This window comes from Chiloscyllium punctatum, chromosome 34 (genome assembly GCF_047496795.1).
Source record: "Chiloscyllium punctatum isolate Juve2018m chromosome 34, sChiPun1.3, whole genome shotgun sequence".
Lineage (NCBI taxonomy): Eukaryota > Metazoa > Chordata > Chondrichthyes > Orectolobiformes > Hemiscylliidae > Chiloscyllium > Chiloscyllium punctatum.
This window is the reverse complement of record NC_092772.1, coordinates 69,039,702-69,066,436: the sequence shown is the minus strand read 5'-3', so window position 1 is coordinate 69,066,436 and position 26,735 is coordinate 69,039,702. Positions and strand designations below refer to the sequence as shown.

Here is a 26,735-nt window from a genome sequence, read left to right as displayed (position 1 = left end):
CTTGTAACACTCTGTTGTACACGGGGAAAAAGTTTCTGACTGTCTACTCTATTCCTCTGATCATCTTATAAACCTCTATCAAGTCACCCCTCATCCTTCGCTGTTCCAACGAGAAAAGGCCGAGAACTCTCAACCTATCCTCGTACGACCTACTCTCCATTCCAGGCAACATCCTGGTAAATCTTCTCTGCACCCTCTCCAAAGCTTCCACATCTTTCCTAAAGTGAGGCGATCAGAACTGCACACAGTACTCCAACTGTGGCCTAACCAAAGTCCTGTACCGCTGCAACATCACTTCACGACACTTGAATTCAATCCCTCTGCTCATGAACGATAATACTCCATCGGCCTTCTCACAAACTCTATCCACCTGAGTGGCAACCTTCAAAGATCTATGTACATAGACCCCAAGATCCCTCTCTTCCTCCACCTGACTAAGAACCCTACCATTAACCCTGTATTCCGCATTCTTATTTGTTCTTCCAAAATGGACAACCTCACACTTGGCAGGGTTGAACTCCATCTGCCACTCGTCAGCCCAGCTCTGCATCATATCTAAGTCCCTCTGCAGCCGACAACAGCCCTCCTCACTGTCCACAACTCCACCTATCTTCGTATTATCTGCAAATTTACTGACCCACCCTTCGACTCCCTCATCTAAGTCATTAATAAAAATTACAAACAGCAGAGGACCCAGAACTGATCCCTGCGGAACTCCACTTGTAACTGGACTCCATGCTGAATATTTACCATCTACCACCACTCTCTGACTTCGACCGGTTAGCCAGTTTTCTATCCAATTGGCCAAATTTCCATCTACCCCATTCCTCCTGACTTTCCACATAAGCCTACCATGGGGAACCTTATCAAATGCCTTACTAAAATCCATGTACACTACATCCACTGCTCTACCCTCATCCACATGCTTGGTCACCTCCTCGAAGAATTCAATAAGACTTGTAAGGCAAGACCTACCCTTCACAAATCCGTGCTGGCTGTCCCTAATCAAGCAGTGTCTTTCCAGATACTCGTAAATCCTATCCCTCAGAACCCTTTCCATTACTTTGCCTACCACAGAAGTAAGACTAACTGGCCTGTAATTCCCGGGGTTATCCCTATTCCCTTTTTTGAATAGGGGCACAACATTCGCTACTCTCCAGTCCCCTGGTACCACCCCCGTTGCCGGTGAAGACGAGAAGATCATTGCCAACGGTACTGCAATTTCCTCTTGCTTCCCACATAATCCGTGGATATATCCCGTCAGGCCCGGGGGACTTGTCTATCCTCAAGTTGTTCAAAATGTCCAACACATCTTCCTTCCTAACAGGTATCTCTTCTAGCTTATCAGTCCGTTTCACACTCTCCTCTTCAACAATACGGTCCCTCTCGTTCGTAAATACTGAAGAGAAGTACTTGTTCAAGACCTTTCCTATCTCTTCCGACTCAATAGACAGTCTCCCACTACTGTCCTTGATCGGACCTACACTCGTTCTCTTCATTCTCAGGTTTCTCACATACACATAAAATGCCTTGGGGTTATCCTTGATCCTATCCGCCAAGGATTTTTCATGCCCACTTAGCTCTCCTAATCCCTTTCTTCAGGTCCCTTCTGGCTATCCTGTATCCCTCCACTGCTCTGTCTGAACCCTGTTTCCTCAACCTGATGTAAGCCTCCTTCTTCCTCTTTACGAGACATTCAACCTCCCTCGTCAACCAAGGCTCCCTCACACGACCATTTCTTTCCTGCCTGATAGGTACCTACATATCAAGGACACGTCGTATCTGCTCCTTGAAAAAGTTTCACATTTCCACCACATCCTTCCCTGACAGCCTATGCTCCCAACGTACGGTCCTCAAATCCTGTCTTACAGCATCGTAATTTCCCTTCCCCCAATTGTAAAATCTTCCTCGTTGTGCGCACCTATCTCTCTCCATAACCAAGGTGAAAGTCACAGAATTGTGGTCACCATCACCAAAATGTTCACCCACTAACAAGCCCACCACTTGTCCCGGTTCATTACCGAGTACCAAATTCAATATGGCCTCCCCTCTGGTTGGACAATCTACATACTGCGTTAGAAAAGCTTCCTGGACACACTGCACAAACACCGCCCCATCCAATCTACTTGATCTAAAGAGCTTCCAATCAATATTTGGGAAGTTGAAGTCGCCCATGACTACGACCCTGTGGCTTCTGCACCTTTCCAAAATCTGTTTCCCAATCTGTTTCTCCACATCTCTGCTGCTATTGGGGGGCTTATAATAAACACCCAACAAGGTGACTGCACCTTTCCTATTTCTGACTTCAGCCCGTACTACCTCCAGAGGCAGATCCCCCTCAAACTTCCTTTCTGCAGCCGTTATACCATTTCTAATTAGCAATGCCACCCCCTCTTTTTTACCACCCTCCCTAATCTTACTGAAACATCTGTAACCAGGAACCTCCAACAGCCATTCCTGTCCCTCATCTATCCATGTTTCCGTGATGGCCACAACATCGTAGTCCCAGGTACCGATCCACGCCTTAAGTTCACCCACCTTATTTCTGATACTCCTTGCATTGAAGTATACACACTCGAGCCCATCTCTGTGTCCGCAAGTAAGCACTGACAGTGCTACCTTCTCCACAGCCTCCCTGCAGTCTTGGGCATCCTGACACACAGCTAGCTTACTTGCTGGACTACAAGTCCGGATCCCATCCCCCTGCCAAATTAGTTTAAACCCCCCCGAAGAGTGCTAGCAAACCTACCCCCCAGGATATTGGTGCCCTTCTGGTTCAGGTGCAACCCGTCCTGTTTATACAGGTCCCACCTTCCCCAGAATGCAGTCCAATTGTCCAAATATCTGAAGCCCTCCCTCCTACACCATCCTGCAGCCACGTGTTCAACTGCACTCTCTCCCTATTCTTTGCCTCTGTCACGTGGCACCGGCAACAACCCAGAGATGACGACTCTGTCTGTCCTAGCTTTTAGCTTCCAGCCTAACTCCTTGAGCTCTTGAATGACCTCCCCACCCCTCTTCCAACCTATGTCGTTGGTGCCAATGTGTACCACGACTTCTGGCTGCACACCCTCCCCCTTAAGGATTCTGAAGACACGGTCCGAGACGTCTCGGACCCTAGCACCCGGGAGCCACAAACCATCCGAGAATCTCGCCCATGTCCACAGCCTGTCCGTCCCTCTAACTAGAGAGTCCCCTATAACTAGCGCTCTCCTCTTCTCCCCCTTTCCCTTCTGAGTCTCAGAGCCACAGACCCCTTCACTGCAGCTTACACCTGCAAGGCTGTCCCCCCCAACAGTTTCCAAAGCTGTATACTTATTTTTTAGGGGAACGACCACAGGGGAACCCTGCACTGCCTGCTTCTTCCCCTTTCCACCTCTAACTGTTACCCAGCTACCTCTGTTCTCTGGCGTAACTATGTCCCTGTAGCTTCTATCGATCACCCTCTCAGCCTCTCGAATAATCCTCAGCTCATCCAGCTCCAGTTCCAGTTCCATAACTCGTTCGGTGAGAATCAGGATCTGACTGCATTTCCTGCAGACGAAGTCGGCAGGAGTATCGGTGATCACCCCTACCTCAAACATCCTGCAGGAGGAACATTCCACCGCCTGCGCTGTCATGACTGTACACTTTGTCTCCAAAAACAAGAACACTGAGTCACTAACCGGTGGACTTTAAAGTTAGGTTAGAGGAGCACACCCACTCAAATACTAATCACGTACCTTCCAGCTCAGCTATGCGCTCCAACCTCACTTCCGCTGCCCGCTACAGGTAAGTAATTTTGAAACAAACTGTCTTACCTTAGCTGTAGTCTCCCGGGTTCGCTTTTCCTCGGCCGCTGCTCCCACTCAAATGACCGTTGGTGATTAAAGGGTGAGTATTTATACTCACAGTTCTCCTTCCCGGCTGCCGCTCTGTTTGCCATCACTTCCTCTGCTGCTCCCGCTCTTTTTGTGAAGAGAGAGAAATAAAAAGCACCGCTGCCCGCTACAGGTAAGTAATTTTGAAACAAACTGTCTTACCTTAGCTGTAGTCTCCCGGGTTCGCTTTTCCGCGGCCGCTGCTCCCACTCAACAAGGCCCAATACCCATCATGTGCAGTTCAAACGTGGTTGACGAGATTCCACACATGGACTGCACGAAACACGAGAAAGGAGAAAGAGGCTGACAACTAGAGAGCTGCATTCATCATTTCATCTGGACTGTAAAAACGCCTCGGACATCTGTTCCTTGCAGTTATGCACAGAATATTGAATGTCTCTGATTCCAGGGCTTGAATTCGGATGATATGACAGTCTGCAGCACTGGTTACTTCTTTGTGTGAGGTACCTCCTGATGGAACACATGTCACACTCTATTGCTCATTAAGGAATACATCCAAAATAGGAGCTTAGAGCAGCATTTCTGTTGTCCTTCTGGGGCTGTCCCTGACATGCCCTGTGGCACTGCACTTATTCTGTGTTTCCTGAGGGTTCGGCACATGGTTCCACGATCATTTTATAGGCAGAAATCTGCATTTTCGCTTCAATAACGGGTGTGTGAAGCGTAGGTCCACCATCCTCTATTCTATTTTTCTCTACTTATGCACAACTGCAATACAGTAAAGGATCAATTGATATTGAAAGATGATATATAGAGGAATGTGAAATACCGAACTTTTAATGACATTTATGCAATGGTTAGAGATTACCTTGATTCAGGAAATAAGGATGTAAAGTCTGTTTGGCTGGAGTTGAGGAACAGTGAGGAATGGACTCACAAGTATGTGTAGTTTACAAGCCCACTCGCATTAACCACAAAGCGAAATAAATCGTACAAGGGGGAAAAATGCGTGTGAGTGACAAAAATGGCAGTAGTCATGCGTGATCTTAACTTCCCATCTAAAACTCTCGGTCCTATTGTAAAAACGTTTGGAGAACCAAAATCAAAAAAAAATCTCACATGTCCCATAAAGCATCACGAGGGATATCTTGGTAATTGATTACTCTACTGGTGACTTAATTTTCCTATTTTCTTGGAAACCATCTCTTTAATTGTGAGCATCAGAAAAGGCTTTGTTTTGCCAGCAAGAAATAAATATGTGATTAAGCTTTGTTCGTTTCATGTATAAGAACACTGAGACTCCTCTGCACCACACCTCTTTTGCGTTTCTATCGATTTTAACACTAGTGTGTCTTTTGATTCTTCCCAAGAAAGTATATGACCTCGCATTCCCTACATGAAACTGCATCCGCCAAGAATACTCTAATTGTTGGAGGGAATCCTGAGGAACTGAATGTACATGTATTTGGAAAGGCAAGGACTGATTCGGGATTGTTAACATGTCTTTGTGCGTGGGAAATCATGTCTCACAAACTTGATTGAGTTTTTTGAAGAAGTAACAAAGAAGATTGATGAGTGCAGAGCAGTAAATGTGATCCATACGGTCTTCAGTAAGGCGTTCAATAATGTTCCCCATGGGAGACTGATTGGCAAGGTTAGATCTCATGTAACAGCAGTGGACCTAACACCAACCCTTGTGGTATGTCACCAGGACCTAGACACCAAGAAGAACATGTTCCATCAACTACGACACTGTTTTCTATGGGCAAGCCAATTACTGATCAAAGCTGGAATCTCTCCCATAATTCCATTCCTCCGCATTTTGTATAATAGCCTATTGTGGGGAAACTTATCGAACAACTTGCTGAAACCCATATACACCACATCAACCGGGTTACTGTCATCTACCTATTTGGTCACTTTGTCCAAAAAGTCAACGAGATTCGTTAGGCAAGGCCTAACCATCACAAAACTGTGCTGACTGTCCCTGATCAGATTATTCTTTTCGAGATGGTCATAAATCCTATCTATAATAACCTTTTCCAACACGTTACCAACAACTGCAGTGAATTCACTGGTCTGCAATTACCAGGGTTGTCTCTACGAAACTTTTTGCACAAGAGAACAACATATGCTATGCTCCATTTCACGGGCTCTATTCCTGTAGACAACGATGATTTGACGATCAATTCCAAAGGCTCATCAATCTCTTCACTTGCGTCCCAGAAGGTTCCTAGGACAGATCCCATCCGGCCTAGGGGACTTGTCTGTTTTCACAATCTTCAGTATTTCTATTACCTAATCCTTGTGAACCTCAATCTCTACTACACTAGACGCAAGTATCTCTGTATCTTCCTCGCCAACATTTTCATTTTCAAGAGCGAACACTGTCGAAATATATTATTTTAGTGCTTCCCCTATCTCCTCTGACTACACACAAAACTTCCCACTATTATCCTTGATTGCCCCAAATTTAACTCTCGTCATTCGTAGAGATAATGCTTTAAATACAGAACATTTCTGAAAAAGAACTCGAGTTTCCCAAGTCTAATCAAATTACCGGTCTGGTTTGCAAGATAAGCTTACTGAACTTCGAGTAGAAATTGTTCCAGTGGGAAAGCTTTCATAACGTACGTCAGCAGGACACGAACCTACGTGGGGAAACCCCAAAAAACTTCTAATCATTCAGCTTAACCACGCAGCCATGACTACAGACAAAGCTGCAACGTTGAGCACTGACCAAATCAGCCGTGATCTCATTGAAAGCTGCCGCTGACGAGTTAAATGTTTCCATCTCCATTCATACCTTTGCTGTCATTTGTAAGGTGCGAGACACCAATGTAAAAGAAGAAAAACACAAAGTTAGGAAAAGATATTTGCAGCAAAACTGATTCAAAATTATTTATTGAAAGGAAAATCACACTTGGCAATTTGCTAGATCGCTTTGCGAACATGACCAGCAGAGGTAATCAAGGGAGCTGTTGATTTGAGTATTCTTGGACATGAAACAAACAAAGTTTAGTGACATATTCATTTCTTTTTTTAGCGATCGAAATGGTCTTTCCTGATGTTTACAATTAAAGAGATGGTTCCCAATAAAAGACAGAGATTAAGTCGCTTGTAGATATACTTCAATGTGATACGATTCACTTTCAGCCCCTAATTACCCCAGAGATGGAGGGGGTGAGTTACTTTTCCTCACTCTTCAACTCGACAGCATGGATGTACAGACATGAAACCGCGAGAGATGGAGTTCTTGAATTGAAAACCAGCGACACTGAAGGAACTAGGCAAAAGTGAGGACTGCAGATGCTGGAAACCTGATTTTAGATCAGAAAATGCTGGAAAAGCACAGCAGCATCCGAGGAGCAGGAAAGTCGATGTTTCTGTTGCCAGTCTTTCTGCGTTCCGCAAACAATTTTCGTTTTAGGCTCAGATTTCCAGCAACTGCAGCTGTTTGTATTATGTTAACATTCATAATGTTTTGGACAAAACCAATGACCTGCTCGCATCGGAAAATCGGCAGAAGTACTGGTACACCGATATGTTAGCTGAACAATACAACCATTCCATGAGCGGGAATACGATCCGGGCCACGGTGCTGAGAGTACCGAATCCTCACAAGTAAATAACAAGAAAAGGCGACAGACACTATCGTATTTGGTGTAAATAAAACACCCTTTATGAGCATTTTCCTTGCAGATTATTTTCAACTTGTCTTCTTAGATTTACAAAGTGGGAAAAGGCTATTCCGCCTGTGTGCATCTCGGCTAATCAGAGAGCCATCTATTCCAGTCGCAGTTTCCAACTTTGGCCCAAAGTCTCGTCTGTTCTAATGTTCCCAGGGCAAATGTCAATGACTTTATCCTGTGTTCTTAAATGGCACAAAAATGGGGCAAATATATGACACTTCCACAACGACTTTTGAGGAACTCATGCTCATTTTCACCCACAAATGGAGACACACAGAAAGATACCCCCAATGCGACAGAGGTCTCCGTTGTGGTAAGCTGGAATTTGAAATGCACAACAGGACAAACGTAAGTTTCAAATGTGGAAGCACAGAAGCGACGTCCCGGCAGGACTTCACAGGGGAGCATCAACGCGGGGAACGGTTAAAGTCAGACATTCCCCCACGAGCTCGGTTGGACATGAACCTAACATCTTCTGATCTGAAGTCGGACGCGTTACTCATTACGCAACTGGCCCAGGAGACACGCTCAGCGTTGGCAGAATGTCGATATGTAATGCCATGGACTTTCACGGAATCAGAATTAAAAAGGTGAAAAAGCAGCGAAGATAATCACCAACACTGCTTCACTTCGAAGTTTCCAATTTGTGAAGCAGTGCCTTTCACTGGCAAAGGAGTAACATTTGTACTCAGCTGCCGGCTTTAGGGTCGCCTCCTTCTCTGCTGGAAGTTTCCATCGTTTTATTCACAGTCCCGACGCGATTTCATGATCCACTCCAGTGAAAACGTGTCATGGTGTCGTCTAAGCAAGACCCTGCCGAAACTCAGAGAGAGACATCTGGTCATTTGGAGCTCAGGATGTGGAATTAGACGAGCTGCGTGACACCTTTTATTGGCGCCGCCACTTCACTGCAAATTAGCGGCTCAAAACGAGCCGTTGTTAGCATCAGCTTGATTTGTAACTTCCTGTCGTGCATTTGCTGAACAACATCAGATAGATCCCATCCGGCCCAGCTGACTTATCTATTTTCACACTCTGCAGTATTTCTAAGATCTCTTCTTTGTGAACCTCAATCTCTTCTAGTCTAGACGCAAGTATCTCTATATCTTCCTCGCCAACATTTTCATTATCTATAGCGAACTCTGTCGAAAAACATTTATTTCGTGCTTCCTCTATCTCCACTGACTCCACACATGACTACCCACTATTATCCTTGATTGTCCCAAATTTAACTCTCGTCATTCTTTTATTGCTGACATACCTATGGAAAGCCTTAGGGTTAACCCTGATCCTATCTGCCAACGACTTCTCATGTCTCCTCCTGGCTCTTCTCAGCTCTCTTTGTGCGAGATAAGTGGCTATCCAGCCCCATCTACGGCACTTTTTATTTCCCTTCCCAGGAACAAAGACACGGAGGAGTCTGTCCAAAACTTTTTCATTCAACTTTGCAAAGTCGGGTGCTGTTTCCAAAGGTACACACACCCAAGCATAGTAATCTCCACGCATTATATACATGTATATGTGGGCTGGGTCTACTACTGCTGCCTTGACCAACGAGTGCTAGGATTCCCCACTGTTTTCCTTATTTGGGTTCTGGTGCCTGCGATTATTTTGTTATTCACTTGGCCAATCAGTGTTTGAGCTTCCCGTTCTTCCCTTATATGGATGATGTTGTACAACTGTGGTTAAGGGCGGTCTCTCAACTATCGAGGAAAGCTGTTACAACTGTTTCATTCATATAAACGTGGGGGAGGTCCGGCAACAGTTTCGAGTGTCTGCTTGTGTTTACTATGAGGTAGAAAAGACTAAAAGGCAGCTAACCGTTTAAAAATTACACTATCCCCTACAGCACAATTGGAAGTGCCTTTGTCCATGTCATCCCTAGTTCCTCACAGCATTTTCTCAATATATTTTTTAAGGTAGAATTTTCTCTTTCCGCTGCCCTACCGCTCGTTTGGTGGTAGGCACAGTGTTATCCCATGCTTATTCCCAAATACTCACTAATCTGCTGAAGGGCATTATGGACAAATGGTGTCCCACTGTCACTACTAAGCCTAGAGTGTAGGTTTGCTCGCTGAGCTGTAGGTTTGATATCTAGACGTTTCATTACCTTGCATATGGAGGTTAGTGGGCTAGTGTAGGTAAAGTGGGCTTGGATCAGCGCAACATCGAGGGCCAAAGGGCCTGTACTGCCCTGTATTTTTCTATGTTCTATGTTCTAGGTCACATCATCAGTGACGAACGCCAAGTGAAGAGAAACTGTTGTCTCCTGCTTTCCAGTTATATGTTTGTCCAGGATGGGGTTGCTGGGGTTTGTGGTGATGCAATTTCCTGTTCGTTTTCTGAGGGGTAGAGAGATGCTATCTAGATATATATCTTTTTTTATGGCGTTGTGGTTGGAGTGCTAGGCCTCAAGGAATTCTCTGGCATGTCTTTGCTTAGCCTGTCCCAGGATAGATGTGCTGTCCCAGTCGAAATGGTGTTTAAATTTCATCCGTGTGAAGGGCTACGAGGGAGAGAGGGTCTTCTTGTGGCTAGCTGGTGTTCATGTATCCTGGTGGCTAACTTACTTCCTGTTTGTCCTACGTAGTGTTTGTGGCAGTCCTTGCATGGAATTTTGTATATGACGTTGGTTTTGTCCATGGGTTGTACTGCGTCTCTTAAATTTGTTAGTTTTGTTTGAGACTGTTGGTGGGATTCCGAGGGGTCTTAATAGTCTGGCTGCCACTTCTGGGACTTCATTGATGTATGAAAAGGTTGATAGGGTTTCTGGCTGTGTTAGGTCTACTTGTCGTGGTTTGTTCCTGAGGAATCTATGGACGGTATTTTTTAAGTATCCATTCTTCTTGAATGCGTTTTATAGGTGGTTCTCCTCTGTTTTCCGAAGTTCGTCTGTGCTGAAATGTGTGGTGGTTCGTTGGAATAGTGTTCTGATGCAGCTTCCTTTTTGCGTGTTAGGATGGTTGATGGTATCGTTAAGTATTTGGTCCGTGTTTGTCGGTTTGCTGTATATGCAGACACACCAGAGAATTCCGAGAGGCCTCGCACTCCAATCACAACGCCATAAACAAACACATAGATCGATTTACCATCTGTCAACCCCTCAGAAAACGAATAGGAAATGATATCACCACAAACCCCAGGAACCCCATCCATAACAAACATATAAATAGAAAGCAGGAGACAACATCTTCACTTCACTTCATTTGGAGACAGCCACTGATGATGTTACCTCGCCAGGTAATGAAACGTCTGGATAACAAACCTAAGCTCAGTGAGCAAACCTACACCCTAAACCTCAACCGGAGCTATAAACCTTCACAAACCTTGGGACTACTAAGCCTCTCAGGGATGCTCCATCTCGCAATTATTTCAGTTAGGAAAGCTTTGGTTATGGCACTGGCATTCTGTTTTGCCGTGGGGAACGCTTGCACCCATTTGGAAAACATATCACCTATTACCAGACAATACCTTTTTCCTTCGCAGGGTGTTAGTTCGGTAAAATCCAGTTGTAAATGTTCAAATTGTTATTGGGGTTTCGGAAGTGCTACATGACTCATCTGTATTCCCCTCCCCACATTATTGTGGCACAGATAACATATCGTTCACAATATTTCTGGAAGTAATGAGTAAATCCCTCAGTGAACCACTGTGCTGAAATGCTGGCATATCTCCCCTCTTTTGACACATGTTTCTTACCGTGTGTCAGTTTGGCATAAAATGGAAATAATGATCGTGGTAGAAAAGGTTTAACATTGGGACCACACCATACCCCTTATCTCAAACTGCAATCTACTTTTTCCCACTCAAACGTGTCTTCAAGCCTGGACTTCGACTGTGACTCCCGTACGTCTGCTGTTGGGGTAAGGATTTTTGTCATTCCCATGTCAAACCGGTCATTTACCAGCTGCTGGGCTGCCGTCCTTGCCGCTGAGCCTGCCCTTGCATTTCCTTGAGAAACGGAATCATTATTTTTCGTGTGGGCTTCATATTTACACACAGCGATTGATTTAGGCAATAGGACCGCTTCCAAGAGGTCAGAAATCTGATCACGGTGTGTGGTGGGCTTTCCGGTGAAGGTCAAGGAGTCCCTATATTTCCACAGGATTCCAACATCATGTGGAACTCCAAATGCGTATCTGCTATCGGTTAAATATTCGCTGTCTGTCCCTTAGCCAATTTACATGACTCAGTCAATGCAATCAGCTCTGCTGCTTGCGCTGACAGTTGAGAAGGGAGTGATCCCGCTTTGAATACCACATGGGTAGTGACTACAGCATCCCCAATACAATTCTGGCCTATCTCCTTGCTCCTGAATGCTGACCCATCCACAAAAAAAAACGCCATATTTAGATTCTGAAGTGGTGAATTCTGCAAGTCTTGTCGAGGCAGCACATTTCATTAATTACAGCGATACAATCATGTGGGTCTCCGACTCCTTCTCTAGTGAGAGGACTAGCAGCATTAAGGACGTTACATCGTTTTATTGCAATGTTAGCCTTCTCCAAGAACACAGTATTGTATCTGAGTCAACGTGCTGCCGACGTATGTGCTGTCTTTTGCTCGGAAAGCAGTAAGGATACTGCATGTGTGATCAGTTCGGTAAAGTCGCCATAGCCAATTATATAGCAACCACAGCTCGCAGGCATTTATGCAATCCTGCCACTACGAGGTCAAGCTTAGCCGAAAAATAAGCTGCCAGCCTGGATTTTCCCCCCATGATCCTGCAACAACACAGATGTCATGCAGCCATGTTTTTCATCTACCATTTGACAGAAGGCTTGTTTGGATTCGGAATCCCCAGTGTAGGTGTACATTTTGTAACGTCTTTTTCAATTCAACTCGGCCGCTGGGATCCATTGCAACGGACCTTGACTCTGCTACCCTTTTCCATGGGCTATGTCACTTCAGGGCGCCTCAAGGTTTGTGTAATGTGGGATAAATGTTCTTCAGTCGGAGCGTATGCCCAAAAAGGATAGCAATTGTTTCCTCATGTGAGGCCTTGGAATTTGCTGAATTACTTGCACTCTATCTTGACCAATGGTCTTCCCTTGTTCAGATATTAAGTGACTGACGAACTTCACCTGTTGTTGCATAAATCGAAGCTTTGCGAGACTGGCTTTGTGCCCTTCCCTCGTGCAATGCAAGGGAATCCTTCTCACATTGTTCCTCTGTCGGTGCTACTATTAAGCAATCGTCTACAGATTGCAGAAGCGCAGACCCAGGGGCTAAAACAAGAGTCTCCAGACTCCTGCATAGAGCCTCATTATATATGGTGGGTGACTCACAGTAACATTTACAAAGTCGTATGAACTCATAAGACTTCCCTTTGAATGAAAAAGTGAACCAGAATTGACTATCTGGATGCACCATTCCAATAGAGAATGTATTTGTAAATCCACAGCAGGGAACCATTTACTGTCCGGTGGAAATTGAACTAATACAGTATAGGGTTTGGGAACATTTGATGCGCGCGGGACAACACTGTTATTGACTGCCTGCAGGTCTTGAACAAACCTCCATTCCTCCGGTTCACTTGGAATTTTTGCCTCTTTGATCAGAAAAATGGGAGTTCTCACCGGTGAGTTTACACAGGGGATTATCTTTGGGAAGGATTGAAAGACTGGAGTAACTACGTCCATGGCCTCGTGTTTTAACGGGTATTGTGCTCTGCAAGGACGATACTCCGACTTCGTGGTCACTCGTATTGGTTCACAACCTCGTATATGACCAACATCATGTTTGCCTTTTACCGATAATTCAGTAGGGACCGTTCTTAATCTTGGGTCTGAGAATTTTATCTTAGGGAAACGCCAGGCCAGTCTTCTCGGCTCTTCAGGGCTAGAGGGGGTTACCTCGACTGTTCTATTGCCTGAGTTAGACAAATTAATTTCTTCCTATATGTCCGCACATCTGCATTGAACCACATACCCACATCGTCCCAGAACACCCAACATTTCGTTCTTTATGCCTGTAGTACCCATGGCCCCAAATCTTGCCACCAGTCACTGGACACCTTCGCCAGTGACACACGAGGAGCATAGCCTTCCACATCAAAAATATAGAGTTTACTTGCCGTCGCAGGTACTTTACATAAGTTCACACTGACTGCACATCTGCCATCCCTTCAATAAAATTCGCACAATAACAACTGACCTGGTTTAACCAATCTCCTGAACCAATACTTCTCTTATGGTTCCTCAGGGCTACCGTGGTGTATGTGTGCTGTGCAGTGCAGCACATTCCCGCAAAAAAACATCGGTGCTAATAGGATTAACATGGTTACTTGCTTCCAGGGCGAGTGAATTGTTCACTGAACTCATTGCTCTCTGGCTTAATCGACACTCATAGACATACACCATGGGTCGTGGGTTGTATTTTACAGTTTACACTTGTACTTGTGAATTCTCCCTTTGAATTACCTGCAAGCCCGTCGGAGTACTGAGCAAATACAACCCCAGTCTCACTATGAGATCCCAAGCCATCAAATGTAAAGGACAGAATTCCGCTAACAGAATTGAGAATTAGAATGGATACACATTACTGATTTCACACAATATGGGTGCGGTAAAACTCTGTCATATCACGACGCCTGATGCCTCCATTGAGTTCAGGAACATTCTACTCATCTTTATTGGTGGCAACTCTCTGAAATGTCTTGATTTGAGGAGTCAATATGCTGGCCATGTATCTACCAAAAAATTAACTGGTGTACCTTCCACATATAACAAAGAGGTAGGCATCGACATATATGCATCATTGTTATATTGAACATATTGTCCACTCTTCACAATCTCAATGTTCAATATAGAGTTGGGATACATCTCAGTGCCCGTTAGGTTAGTAGAAGTGATTAGTATTAGGGATTCTTCATTGCCAAGTATAAAGGAAAGAGGTTAACCTGTACCTTGTGGCCTGCCCACCTCAACCTCAATCGTCCCCTGTCAGTCACCATGCTGTCCAGCCTCCAGGACCGATTGAGGCTGTCTGTGTGGGCACTGTCTTGACCAGTGGTCCATTGCTCCGCAAACAAAGCACCAGCCAGATCTATCTCTGCAAGCGCACTTCCACGATCCTTTCCTCTTTTGCGAACGCCACCTGTGCCTCTCTCTTTTCCTGCAGTTCCTCCTTCCAATGGCTGAACGACCATTTGCATCATAATAAGCTGAGGTTCATGTGATTGCTGTTCCATCTTTAATTTCCGGTTATGGTTCTCTTGAGCCAGTAGTTTTTCAACATGTATCACGTATTGTTCTATCAAATTCAACTTTCCCATGTTCCAGGTAATACACGTATATTATTAACTATTTTGTTGTTTCGTACTTCATTCCATTGATGAGGCTGTTCCTCAGGTGTGCCTCATACGGTGTGATCTCTGCCGTCGTTACGTCCTTGGGTGGTATCAGTCCACAATACACATTATCGACTTTAGTGAGGCGCTCAAGGTACTGGGACATTGTCTCGACTTCTTTAGGGATTCTTGCTTCAATTGATTGTGGGTACGATATGCTATTGGTGATTCAGCAGACCCTGAGGCGGCGACCGTTGACTTGGAATCTTGGTGAAGTGGATCTCGTAGGGGGGCTGTAGCTCTTCGAGGGCACCCATTAAGGTCAGGATCTGATCCAGTCTTAAGACACTGTCCACCTTCATTAGGTTGTTTTCCGTGTGTGTGTGCGTGTGCGCTGGTGTTTGTACGTGTACTGGATCTATCTTTATTTCGAGATTTTCTTTCCCTGAAATCAGGCTCAGCCTTCAACACGTGATAAGCACTCCAATTCACAGGTTCTATTTTACCCTTCCGTTTCTCCTTCTCTCTCTCCTCCAACAGTGACCTCAGCATTTGCAACTGAATATTACTGAAATTTCCTTCCTCCAGAAAAACACATTCCTTGATTTACATTTTTAACTGGTTTACAGAAACTGGGCCATAATTATTTAGCATATATTGTATTTTTTCTTGACCATACCGAGTTGTCTGTCGACCCTCTTTTTATTTGCTCTTGCTGGAGCCGATTTTCATGGATATTGGCAAAGTGTTCATCTCTCTCTGTCTGTTTCTCTGTCTGTCTATCTGTCTATCTTTCTCTCTCTCACGATACCATAACCTTCTCTTTGCCAATATAACTTGCTTTTACCTCCGGAGGTCCCCTCTCATTGGGCGCGACCACCTCATTGCCTTGATTTTCACAAACCAAGAACCCACGTAACCAGTACAACTTTGGCGACTCCAACGCTGCCCATGGTGGATCCAAGTCTCAAACCACCGTTAATCTTGCTGTCTCTTAAACTCTGTAGAGACGGCAATCCTTTTCCTTGAGTTTTACTCGAATACCGCACGAGAGATCACTGGTCCCTCTTCCTGGTTCGTCTATTCTCTTCGAACGAGTCTCTATATCGGATTACTGTAGCCACAACTCTTACCCTGACCCTATTCGATTCGGAACGCGACTCTGGGGCGATCCACTTATCCCCAGTCCTCTCACTCAAAGGGGCCAATTCAGTGCTAGAGATGAAGTGAAAGACCTTCAAGCCAGTGGCGCGTACACCTCCTGGGAATCTTCAAAATCTTACCCAGTCGCAGGGTCCCAGGCGAGCTCCCGAGTTTCCTGACGTGGGATTTCAATCGACTCGACGCAAATGCTACCAAGAGCAAAGAAAAAGTTTATTTTTGAAATTTGCAGAATGGACCCGACACATTTGCAAGTCGCCTCATAAAATGGATGCCTGACGGTTTTCACATATTCCCTTTATACTATATATCGCCTTGCCTTATCACACCTCAAGCCAGGAACCTGGATCAGTCGAGTTCCTTTCCACACATGGAGTTGCTTTTTCTAATTCATTGACTGCTGATATAATACATTATTGGCCTTGAGAGTCAGCTGAAAATTAGGTTGAACTTTACATTTTTTCTGTCTTTTTGCAAAGTTAGGTCCATACTTCTTTGTTTCAACCATGTTTTCACAGATTTCACCAAAAATGATAATTTTCCATTACAAGGGATCAGGCTGACAGTGACTCAATAAGTGTGATGGAGTGAGGATGATAGTGACACAATGAGGGTGAGGTGTCAGCTTGGTAGTGACCCAGACTGTGTGAGTGGATCAGGCCGATAGTTATGCCATGAGGGGGGTCAGAGTGATTGTGATGCAGTAAGTCTGAGGGATCAGAACAATAGTGACGCAGTAAGTGTGAGGTGGTCAGGGTGATAGTGAAGCACTTCGTGTGATATGTCAGTGTTACAGTGACGCAGTAAGAGTGAGTGGTCAGGCTGATAGTGACGCAGTAATTGGAAGGACATCAGGCTGATAGTGATGGAGTAAGTGTTACTGTATCAGGCTGATCCTGACGCATAAAGTGGGAAGGGACAGGGTGATAGTGACGTAGTAAGTGTGATGGGGTCAGGCAGAGACTGACGCAGTGAGTGTGAGACAGTCAGGGTGATAGTGAGGGAGTAAGTGTGTGCATTCAGGCTGGTAGTGACACAGTAAGTTGAGAGCGTCAGGCTGATAGTGGCCAATAAAAGTGAGGTGTTAGGGGAATAGTGACGCAGAAAGTGTGAGGTGTCAGGCTGTTAGTGATGCGGTAAGTGTGAGGGGTCAGTCTGATAGTGAAGCAGTAATTGTGAGGGGGTCAGGCTGATAGAGACGCAGCAAGTGTGGTGGGCTCAGGCTGGTAGTGTCACAGTATGTGTGAGGGGTCAGGCTGATAGTGATGCAGTAAGTGTCGGTGAGTCAGAGTGATCCTAATGCAGGAAGTGAGAGGGGACAGGGTGATAGTGACGCAGTAAGTGTGAGGGGGTCAGCGTGATGGTGACAGAGTAAGTGTGAGTGTTCAGGCTGATATTGATGCAGTATGTTGGGGGCGTCAGGCTACTACTGGCCAGTAAGTGTTAAGTGACAGGGTGATAGTGATGCAGGAAATGTGAGGAGTCAGACTGATAGACACGGTGAAATTGCGAGGTGTCAGGCTGATAGTGATGGGAGAAGTGTGCGAGTGTCAGGCTGATAGTGATGCAGTAAGCATGAGTGGGTAAGCCTGATCGTGATGCAGTATATGTGAGGGAGTCAGCCTGGTGGTGGCGCAGTACGTGTGAAATGGTCAGGCTGATATTGATGCAGTCAGTGTGTTGGGGTCAAAGTGATAGTGACACAATAGGTGCAAGCGGCTCAGGATGATAGTGACACAGTGGATGTGAGATACCAGTGTGATAGTGACGCAGTAAGTGTAAGGTGTAAGGATGACAGTGACACTAAGTGTACGGCCCTCAGTGTGATCGTGCCACAGCAAGTGTGGGGTGTCAGGGTGTAAATGATGTCGTGAGTGAGAGCGGAGAATTGCGATAGTGAAGCAGGAAATGTGAGGGTGTAAGGCTGATAGTGACACAGTCAATGTGACGGAGCAGTGTTTTAGTGACAAGATAAGTGTGAGGCGTCAGTCTGATACTGACACAATAAATGTGATGAAGTCAGGCTGATAGTGACACAGTAAGTGTGAGGGGTAAGCCTGATAGTGACAGTATAAGTGTAAGGATTCAGGGTGATAGTAACATGGGAAGTGTGAGGGCGTGACTGAAAGTGACGCAATAAGTGTGTGGTGGTTAGGCTGATGGGGATGCAATAAAAATAAGGCTGGCAAGGTGAAATTGACAAAGACTGTGTGAGTGGTTCAGGGTGATAGTGACGCAGTAAATGCGAGGAGGTCAGGGTGAGAGTGACGCAGTCAATGAGAGAGGATCAGAGTGAAAGTGACACAGTAAGTCTGAGGGGTCAGACTGATATTGACGCAGTAAGTAGGAAGGGGTCAGGCTGAGAGTGACACAGTCAGTGTGAGGGGGAGAGTTTTAGTTACACAGAAGGTGCGAGGCGTCAGACTGAAACTGATACAAGAAGTGTGAGTGGGTCAGGGTGATAGTGACGCAGTACGTCTGTGGGGTCAGGCTGATAGTGACGCAGTCAGTGTGATGGGGCAGAGTTTAAGTAACATAGTAAGCGTGAGGCGTCAGTCTGATACTGACACAAACAGTGTGACGGAGTCAGGCTGATAGTGATGCAGTAGGTTTTAGGAGTGAGGGTGATATTAACATAGGAAGTGCGAGGGCATCACTGATAGTGACACAATCTGTGTGTGGCTGTCAGGCTGATAGTGACGCAGTAAAATTGAGGTTGTCAAGGTGAAACTGGTGCAGTAAGTGTGAGGATGGCAGATGGACAGTGATGCAGTAAGTGTGAGGGGTTCACGCTGATATTGAAGCATGCAAGTGTGAGGAGCCAGGTTGATAGTGATGCTGTGTGCTGGCGTGTCCGGCTGATAACGACGCAGAAAATGTGAGTGTCTCAGTGTGACAGTGACGCATTACATGTGAGAGGGTCAGGGTGATAATGACAGAGAAAGTGTGAGGGGGTCAGGCTGATAGTGATGCTGTACTTGTGAGCTTGATTAGCGTGATAGTGAGGGGCTCAGACTAATAGCGACACAGCAATTGCGAGGGGGTCAGGTAAGTAGTGACGCAAAACGTGTGAGCGGGTCAGGCTAATAGTGATGCAGTAAGTGTGAGCCGCTCAGGATGATAGTGAAGCAATAAGCGTGAAGTTTCAGGTAGACACCCATGCAGTCAGTGTGACGTGTTCGGGGTTGACAGTGACGCAGACACTTTGAGGGTGTCAGATTGAGAGTGACACAGGAAATGTGAGGAGACAGGATGAGAGTGACACAGTAAGTGTAAGAGGTCAGTCTGATAATGATATACTAATTGTGATGGAGTCAGGATAATAGTCGTGCAGTGAGTATGAATTGTCAGGGTGATAGTGACACACACGGTGTGAGTGGGATAGAGTTATAGTGATGCAGCAAGTATGAGGAGGTTAGAGTGATAGTGAGCAGGGTCTGGCTGAATGTGATGCAAGAAGAGTGAAAGGTTCAGTGTGATCTGGACTCACTAAGTATGGGGGGTCAAGGTGATAGTGATGCTGTAATTATGAGTGGGTCAGTCTGATAGTGATACAGTACATTTGAAGGGATCAGGCTGGTAGTGATGCAGTAAGCTTGAGGGGGTCAGGCTGATATTGATGCACTAAGTGAGAGAGTGTCAAGGTGATGGTGACGCGTTAAGTGTGAGCAGGTTAGAGAGAGAGTGACGCCATTAGTGAATGGGGTTTGGCTGATAGGGATGCAGTAGGTGCTTATGTGTCAGGGTGTGAGTGATGCAGGAAGTATGAGGGTGCCAGAGGGATAGTTATGCATTAAGTATGAGGGAGGCAGAGTGATTGTGGCGCAGTAATTCTGAGGGGATCAGAGAGATACCAACGCAGTGAGCATGAGGGGTTCAGGCTGTTGGTGACGCTGTCAGTGTGAGTGCCTCAGCCTAATAATGATTAAATAAATTTGAGAGAGTAATGCTGATTGTCAGGTGATAAGTGTGAGTGAGTCAGGATGGTCGTGACGCTGTAAGTGTGAGTGTTGAAGCTCATAGTGAAGCAGTAGGTGTGAGGTGGTCAGTGTGATTGTGGCGCAGTAAATGTGAGAGGGTCAAGGTGATAGTGACATCGTAAGGTTGAGAAAGCAGTGATGTAGTGACACGGTAAGTGTGAGGCGTCAGTCTGGTACTTATATAATAAGTGTGATGGAGTGTGGCTGATAGTGACACAGTAAGTGTACAGAGACAGGATAATAGTAACATAGGAAGTGTAAGGGCGTGACTGATAGTGACAAAGTAAGTGTTTGGCAGTCAGGCTGACAGTGACGCAGTCAAAATGAGGGTCTCGAAGTGAAAATGGCCCAGTAAATGTGAGGGCGCCAGATGGATAGTGATGCAGTAAGTTTGAGGGATTCACGCTGATATTAAGGCGGTAAGTGTGAGGGGTCAAGTCTATAGTGATGCAGTAAGTGTCAGCGGGTCAGGCTGAAAGTGATGCATTGAACGACCAAATATCCAAGGCTCACTGTAGTTCTGATTAGCGAGACTTCTTAAGGCTAAGACAAAAATCAATAGTTCTCATCCTGGTCAAAATCACAATGCTTCATTTTAAAATTGTCCTCTCCTGCTTCTAGATTCACGAATGAGGGAACAAAATTTAATTGCACCACTCTGTTTATCTCTTCAAATATTTTGCAACTCAATGAGGTTACCTCTCTTGTGTTGAAACTGTTAAAAAAAGACGGGATTTGCCCAATTTCAATTCACAGGACTAACGTTCATCCATGACATCAAGGCTAATCACCATTCGTGGTATTCCTCATATGGCATTAATATCTTTCCTAAATTGAGGATTGTAATTCCTCATACTGTAGTCCAAGTGCGGTCGAACTGAGCCACAATACATTGGAAACAATGCTTCATTTTCGTGCCCTGAAATCCTTCTGCAGCTTTCACAACAGACTTCTACAACTGCTACGAGACTTCAATGACTTATTAAAAACTTCTCCAATATGCAATTCTAAAAATCTGTACATCAACCTTTCTCCGTCAAACCTTCGAAAATAATCTCCACATATTTCCCTCCTGACAAGTATGATAAAGTCAAATCGTTGTTATTTATTAAATCATGAGGGACATGGATAGGTTGACTCGTCCAGGTGTTTTCCTGCTGGTGAGGAAGTCAAAATTTAGAAAATATCGTTTTAAAATTAGTGGGTAAGTATTTAAAAGGGACGTCAGGGGCAACTTTTTCAGTCGTGTCCAGAATGAGCTGCCAGAGAGATTGTTGGAGACTGGTACAACTGTAACATTTAATGGCATCTGGATGGATATATGAGTAACAAGGTGTATAGGGATGTGGGCCAAATGTTGGCAAATGGGACCTATTAATTTCGGATAACTGTCCACCATGGTCAAGTTGGAAAGAAGGGCCACTTTCTGTGTTGTTATCATCAAGGACTTGATGACTCTAGAACAACCGCAAATAATTCCGTCAAGACGATTTCAAGTTCCAAATCTTCGGTCAATCTTCCTCTCATGTGCTCACAAGTTCATTACCTGATGTCAGAACTTACGGATGAGTTGCTGGATCCATTCCTGTAAATTATTCTGCATTCTTTCTAATTCCGATTTTTTTTACGAAAGTAGCTAGCGTTTATGGACTTAGCATCAATATTTCTTATACCATCTTTTGATGAATATTAAAAAACAACTTTGGCACCAGATGATGAGCAATTGAGTCAAAATCGATCGGACACAGTGAGACAATGATCCTCTCTTCATGTGGTGTACATCCGTGACTCTAAAATTCGACGAAGAATCATTCCCACAACTTCAGCTGTGTCAGGATCTAGTTTGCGGTGAAAGCCTGTCAATCTGCTAAGGTAACGTTCGTCTGGGTCTCTGCAAAGGATTTGGCGAAATCTTTGGGTCTTGACAATTTGTTCTTCAAACAAATGGCGTATTTCATGAATTCAGTTCTTTTACTATGAAAATTGGCAGCTTTTCTGTAGCTGTGATGGCCGAGAGGTTAAGGCGTTGGATTCGAAATCCAATGGGGTCTCCCTGCACAGGTTCGAATCCTGTTCACAGCGCTGAATCATTTAAAAGTCATTAAGTTCTGAGCGGAATTTCGTGGAGCTTGAGCTTTGCGTTCAATCAAAAGTGATTTTTCAACTGTGAAGAATCCGAAGTCATTTCAAGACGTCGAATTGAATACATTATATGTCGAGACACAAAAAGCCACCAACTTCCAACACGAATCAGTTTCAAAACATTTGTCGAACTATGGTGAAATTTGGATGTTCGGGAGTGGGGGGTGTAATTAAGCAAAACAAGAAGCAATGCAATACATTTACCTGCAGGTGATGATTTTTTTTTAGGATCAGTTGAAAGTCAAGCTGAGAAAGTTCAACCTAATTTACAACTGACTCTCAAGGTCAATAATCTATTACATCAGCAGTCAATGAATTCGAAAAAGCAACTCCATGTGTGGAAAGGAACCCGACTGATCCAGGTTGCTGGCTTGAGGTGTGATAAGGCAAGGCGATATCAGCGGAGTAGAATTTTCTGGAAATATTAGAAATGGAATGTTAACGGTCTTCTGCTGTCCACATTCGTAAGAAACTGTGCAATAAGAATTGAATTTGAAAATTAACGATGAAAATCAGACTTAGCCCTCTGCTTGTGGTGTAGCATTGTTCAGAACAATAGATTGTTGTTGAGGCTAAAATTGACCAAAATAATCGATGGGGATCTTATCCACGGCCTTCGTTGGAGCAGTTGGTGTGGAGAGCTCAGCTTGAAGAAAAAAAATGCTAATTATTCATCTTGGCCGTCTGAATTGCTTAGTTAAACATACTCCCAGTTTAATGTAAAAAACTTTGCTGTCAGAGCTAGATGTTTTCATGTCAGCATGTTCTGATATGAGAAGACACTCCAAAGAGTAGATGTGACTTAAATTTTGACTCTAACGTCAGAGATGTTGACACATTTCTGCACCAAAACAGCACTACCATTGGTAGTAGTATATAAACGGTAATTCATTTTGAACTTCTTAGCCATCAGCATGATAAGTGGTACATAATGCACAGGTTTGCTTCTCGAATGAAAGAGCGAAATCTTATTCAATGCAGACGCAAATTCAAGTTGTCCCTGGTCGACCAGAAGACAGATATCGCGAAACAAAGTGAATACAGAAAACAATCAATGTTTTCTGGGAGTCAAAAAGATGTACTGGAAGAACGAAAACATATATTTAGAACTAAAGTCACACACCATTTCCAGACTAAATGTTCTTGAACCGTTATCTTAATTTGACCTTCATGTCCACCATTGCTGCAAAAATTATCTTAAGAACTCTGTAGTTTGTGTTCTTTGATATTGTCTCCTTCATGTTTCTCTTGATTTTGAAACTAAAACTGAGCAATAGTAATGCACCTTATTTCACTTGCAAAGATCAGAAGAAGATCAATTTATAAGAGAACAGAAATAAAGCTACGTCTGTCTTTCCAGAGAAAACACAGTTACCATTTCGACTCCAAAAAGTCTTCTTCAGAAGTCTGCGCAATGAACTCGAAATAGTAGACCGAAAACGAAAAAAAGAAGCCATAATGCCGCGAATTCACCACCCGCAAGTGCATCAGGTCCTACTCGAATATGCTGTATTACTACTCTCAACATCAGTGGAGAACGGAACAAAGCTCATTCTGCAGTTGTCAACCTGTTATGACGTAGTTTGTAAAGTCAGAAATATGATGAGGTAAAAAGCGGGATGAAAGCGGGATATCAGAATTCTGAAAAAAGCAAGTGCGTGCTTTGCTTTGAAGAAGGTTGGCAGTGAATAAAATGGAAATTAACTACAGTGAGGGGGGCTTAATTAATACTCAGAATCATTGCAACACACAGGGATGCAATTCTTTTTGCTGGGTTTCTGTTGTGCCATTTTATAATCACGACTGCTGTCGGGTTTGGTTTCCATTCCAGGTTTAGGTGACTGCCTGATGGAAGTTTGCACATTCGCCCAATTTCTGTGTGGTAGCTCTGGTTTGCTGCCACATTCTAAACATTTGCAGGTTATTTGGATACGCCATTGAGTGCACACAGTTACAGAGACAGTGATGAGGAGAGTGTCTGGATAGGACGTACTTCAGAGGATTTTTGTGAACTTAAATAGACAGAGTGGGTTTGTCTGCTGTTTCCTGGGTGAGCTACATGGACAGAGAGGGGTCAGGGTATTCTTCCCTGAGGGAGAGACATTGACAGAGTTGTGTTAGTTGCTCTTACCTCTGTCAGTCACACAGATACAGAAGGGTCAGTCTGCCCTTGCTGGGCGAATTTCTTTCACAGAGTGGTGATAGTCTGCTCTTCCCTGCCTGAGTGAAACAGAAAGAGCGGGGTCAGTATTCTCTTCCCACGATAATTTATGTTGACAGTCTGGCTACCGTCTGCTCTTCTCTGGCGAGTTACATTTGTAGAGTGGGGTTAGTGTTCATTCATTGGGTGAGTGCAATAGACAGAATGGGATCAGTATGCTCTTCCCTGAGTGAATTACATTTATAGAGTGGGGTTAGACTGCTCTTCAGTGAATGACTTATATTGACCGTGTGGGATCAGTCTGCTGAGTTACACTGAGAGTGTGGGGCCAGTCTGCCCTTCCTTCGGTGACTAACACTGACTGAGTGGCGTCAGTTTGCTCTTCCCTCAGTGAGTTACATTGACAGAGTGGCATCAGTCTACTCTTTCCTGTGCGAGTTACATAGACAGAGTGGCGTCAGTCTGCTTTTCACTGAGTGAGTTATTTGGACAGTGTGGGATCAGTCTGCTCTTCCCTGGTTGAGTCACATTGACACATTGGGCTTCATCTGCTTTTCCCTGGGTGAGTCATATTAACAGAATGGGGTCAGTCTGCTCCTTTCTGAGTGAGTAATATCACAGAGTGCACTCAGTCTGTTCTTCCCTGGGTGAGCTACGTTAAGAGAGTGGTGTCAGTCTGCTCCTCCACTGGCGTGTTAGTTTCTCAGAATCGTGAGAGTCTGCTCTTCTCTGTCCGAGTTTAACAGCAATGATGGTTTCATTACCGTCTTCGCTGGATGATTCACACAGACAGAATGGAATAAGTCTTCTCTTCTCTGAATGAGTTACTTTGACAGAGTGGGGTCAGGCTCGTCTCCCTGCTTGTGTTTCATTGACAGAATTAGATCAGCCTGCTCTTTCCTGGTTGAGTGACAGAAACAGAATGGGTACAGCCTGCTCTTCTCTGAGTGGTGTCAGTCTGCCATTTGCTGGGTTAGTTACATATAAAGTGTTGGGTCAGTCTGCTCTTCCCTGGATGACTAACATTGATAGAGTGGCGTCAGTCTACTCTTCCCTGGGTGAGTTACATTAACAGAGTGCGGTCAGGCCATAATTTCATCGTTGAGTTAAATTGATCGTGTGATGTCAGACTTCTGTCCCCTGGTTGAGTTACGTTGACAGAGTGGGTTCCATCTTCTCTTCCCTGGGTGAGTTGCGTTAGCAGTTTGTGGTCGGTCTGCTTTCCGCAATCCAGGAACTCCATCTGTAACGGTTTCTTGTCAGTACCTCCATACTAAGGATTTGAGGAGTTAACAAAAGCAACTCATCCCCTACATCTTTGGGATAATTAGGGATGGGCAGTGAATCTTATCTCATTGAAAGACAAGTGTGTCCCAGAAATGCATTTATAATAATTGCATGTCCTAGTTCTACACTGCAGTAGGTCGGGAATAACTTGAGGAGAGGTGCAGGGTAGAATAATTAAAGTCAAATGCACTGATGCCTAGGAGACATGACACAAGATGTGAGTGTGGAGCTGATGGTGCAAGGCTCAGTGTCAGTGCTATTGGTTCAGCATTTATTGCTCACTGTTCGCAATGACTCACACACCACTGCTGTCAATTCACAACAATGAGCCTGTTCATCTTGGTTTGAAAATCCCTGCGTGTGTATTAACGTGGTTAATGAGACGCGAGAGGAGATGAGCACATCCTCTTTATTCTGTTAGTTTAAATTGACGTAAATATCTGTTGGATGCCAATGCAAGAGGATACTGTCTTTTTCTGTGCCTTTTTAGTGGAGCATGCTCAGCATTGAAACGTCTGTTTTTGCACAAGCAGCGTTTGATTGCCATTCATACTGAGCAACATTAATACAGAAAACGCGTTTTCGAATTCCTGTGATCAAGTAGTTCAGGCATTGTACATATGGACGAGAAATCTGGCTCTTAACGTGACGCCATGGCTTAGCTGGTGAAAGCAGCTCCCATCACACTGGTGCCTGCTCATTGTATTGAAAGCTCGTTATTTCTCGCAAGTCTTGTGTTGCGAGTGTCCTGTTTGAATTGCTGTACATTCTGATTTCGCGTTCCGGCTTCATTTTCCTGGTTTAAATCCAGTAGTGTAGGTTGCTCTTTTTAACTACTATTTTAACCTGGAGATTCTTTCCGCAGTTCCACAAGCACTTCTGCTTCTCATCCTCTAATTCTCATTCCTTCATTTCCAGTTTTGTGGAAATTAAGTGGTGAGGCAGGAGACACAACAGCATTCCCGGGAAATGTTGTGGTAATGGCACTGACACCACGACATGATCACCATCATTCTCTGCTGTCACCATTCATTCATTGTACACCAACAGTAAATGCATCGTTGTTCTTCTTCAGCTATCATGTAATTACTTTCTTTTTCTGTTGGATAAGGAATTCAACTTTAACTTCGGAAGAGTCTTTAGATTTTGAGGAAGAAATGTCTACTTGCCTCAGGTAGAAGTGACAGATGCGTTATCCAG

At 44.6% G+C, this 26,735-nt stretch overlaps 1 non-coding gene across 1 annotated transcript; it reads left to right on the top strand.

Moving 5' to 3' along the window:
- Window positions 1-21,945: 21,945 nt before the first annotated feature.
- trnas-cga (transfer RNA serine (anticodon CGA)) lies at window positions 21,946-22,027 on the top strand. Its single transcript has one exon. It is a non-coding gene; the product is annotated as a tRNA-Ser (tRNA).
- The last annotated feature ends 4,708 nt before the right edge of the window (window positions 22,028-26,735 follow it).